General features: G+C 28.8%; 1 protein-coding gene across 1 annotated transcript in view; it reads right to left on the bottom strand.

Moving 5' to 3' along the window:
• Positions 1 to 1,642: 1,642 nt before the first annotated feature.
• LOC107468329 (protein LIGHT-DEPENDENT SHORT HYPOCOTYLS 10) overlaps positions 1,643 to 2,847 on the bottom strand; it is a 4,405-nt gene continuing 3,200 nt past the window's right edge. The window contains exon 2 of the mRNA XM_016087596.3: positions 1,643 to 2,080. The gene's annotated coding sequence lies outside the window, so the exon portion shown is untranslated. The remainder of the gene's footprint in view (positions 2,081 to 2,847) is intronic.

Below are 2,847 nucleotides of genomic sequence, written 5' to 3' on the forward strand. Positions count from 1 at the left end.
TCTCATCCTTGCTGAACAGAGGACCTTTGCACCAGCCTCTGCTTCGCTGTCGCCAGCAACCCTAGAGCCACAGTGTCCCCCTCTCATCTCTTCACCGCCGACCACCCTCAGCTATTGTGGCTACCTTCTCCTCATCACCGAACCAGTGCCCCCGACGGGCCATCGTGCCAACCACCACCACCACAGTCTCTTTTGCGAACCAAAACTGCGGCGAGCTCTCTCTCTCTCTTTCAGTTTTTTTCGCCATTTTTCTTTTCTCTCAGAAAAAGTGAATCCAGATACATGAGGCTTCTGTGTTTAGTTATTCAGATTTGATCTTTTCTCTTCACTCACTTCACACTTTGGATCTGTATTTTTTTCGTCTTATTTCTGTCAGCTTTCTCCATGACACTCTTTTCACTGTTTTGTTCCCTCAAACAGCTTTACACTCAGCTAAAACTAAGATCCAATTTTGACTCTCATCCATCGTCATCCATTTCAAATCCTTCTCTGGGTTGATTTTGATTCCTCCTAAGGTGCTTTTTTTTCGAATTAATTCATGAGGTCACTATTTTTTAATGCACTGTGCTTTAATTGAGGTGATGAAGGTTATGGTGATAAAGGAGCAGCAATGATGTGATTTGTGGTAGAGAAATTGAGGTTAGATCGGAGGGTGTTCAGGCGATGTGAAGAGAGAAACGAGGGATGATGGTAGTAGTGGCAATGATAAGGGTAATTTGGGATTTTTAGATAATTTTTTAGTATTTGGATAATTTTATTGTGCGAAACTCATGTTTTATGGGTATAAATAATAATTTTCTTTTTCTATGGATAGATGTGTCAACGTTTTTAACTTTTGTTAGTAGAAATGATAATTTACTCTAAATAAAAAAACTAAAAAAGTATACGTATAATAATATATTTTTATGTGAATAACCTTACGAGATTATTTTTAATTATATTTAATTATAAATTTAATTTATTTTTTATAATTTTATGAATTTATTTAAATTATAATATTTTATTAATAATTTTATTTTTGTAGAATAAAAAAGTAAAGAGGAATAGAGAATGAGATAGAAAGATAAAGAAGAAGAAGGAAAGAAGGAATTTGTTAATTTTGAGAAAAATATTTTATTTTAGTTGTAATAAAAGAATTTTTTGTGACATATTTTGATTTGTTAAATTAGTAATACAAAATATAAATTATAAGTTATATATAGGGTGAAAAAAATATAAAAAAGGAGAGATATATAAATAAGAAGATGAAAGAAAGAAATTTATTAGTTTTGGAAAGAAATATTTTATCTCAATTTTAATAAAAGTGTGTCATATAATAGAATAAGAAAGATAAAGAAAAAGAAAAAAATTTAATTATAAAAAAATTAATTTTAATTATAATAATACAATAATATATGATATATTTTAATTATAAAATTAATAATATATAATAAATAATAGATATAATAATAATAAATAATACACTCTTAAATATAGAGTGCGATTCAATCATGTAGAGTACTAATTAAAAAATGTGGAATCTACAATAGCAGCTTTACTTCTTTATTATGTTATAAAGTAATTAACATGAACCACATCACTAGTGGATATCAATCTAATTAATATAACGACTTGGAATTTCACTGTTGAAAGGATGAAAGAGTAACAAGAAACTGCTGTACTATATATATGTTTAGTGCATTGTAATAATGTATACAATAATAAAGTAACCAACCAAAACAGAACCAGACCAAGTGATGATGAAATCGAGAAGAAGCATTAACACATAAAGCACCTATCTATATGGTTGAAGTTGAACTACCTCACTGCACCTTTAAATAACTTAGACAGATAGATATTCTACAACTTGACAATAATATTCTTACCATTTCTAATTTTGGGATGACACTAATGTGTGGTAAGAACTTATAAGCTAAGGTTGTACATATATTTTGGTACATTATAAATTTTAAGACCTACTCGGACTAAAGGATTATTCTCATATTTCTGAACTACAAACTGAAATATATATCAATGGTTTTCTTCGTGTGGAAAATATGCTCATTAATTCCAAGTAAGTCCTTCGAGGAATCCTCTCCCTCTGCATGCAAAGAACAATCAACAACAAACATTTCCAAAAGTCACTCAATATTACAATTGCCTGTAGTTATATATATTATAGCATCTTACAATATATAGTTTTAGCCATTGGATACAGATCATGCATCACAAACATTATCAGAAATTGACGGCTACACTTCTACATCATCCTATACATTGGTCAAATATTCTTCAATTATTAAAAAATAAAGAATATATATCAAATTACCATGTAGAAAAAGAGGATATATATATATATATATATATACTTCTGCTCAACATTACTAACTTTATGAATCTCTCTTTCCAAAATTTAAGTTGTTAAATGAAAAAGAAAAAGATATAAATAATTAGATCACAGATATTTAATTTACTCTATTAAATTTTGATTTTGTTTAAATTTACCCTTTTGTCACATGATTTTTATTATTTGATTTTATTGAACCATAATTTATTTTTTTTTTATCAAAGATAGGAGACTCGAACCTGCAACCTCTTAATTGAGTATGAGGAAACTATGACATTTGAGCTATAACTCATTGGCCATAATTTATTCTTATTATTACTTTATAAATGTAATAATTTTATTGTTATATTACTCATACTTTAATTCAACGAATATTTCAATCAAAATTCTGGTATGAAACTAACCCTAACACCAATAATTAGTGTCTTTGTCAGTAGAAGTACTCGAACAACATTTCAAATGATCCTTCCCTAAACATGGAAGTGACCTGGGAAGATGTTTGATCAATTTATCCTTGGCTT

Source organism: Arachis duranensis, chromosome 10 (genome assembly GCF_000817695.3).
Source record: "Arachis duranensis cultivar V14167 chromosome 10, aradu.V14167.gnm2.J7QH, whole genome shotgun sequence".
NCBI classification, from domain to species: Eukaryota; Viridiplantae; Streptophyta; class Magnoliopsida; order Fabales; family Fabaceae; genus Arachis; species Arachis duranensis.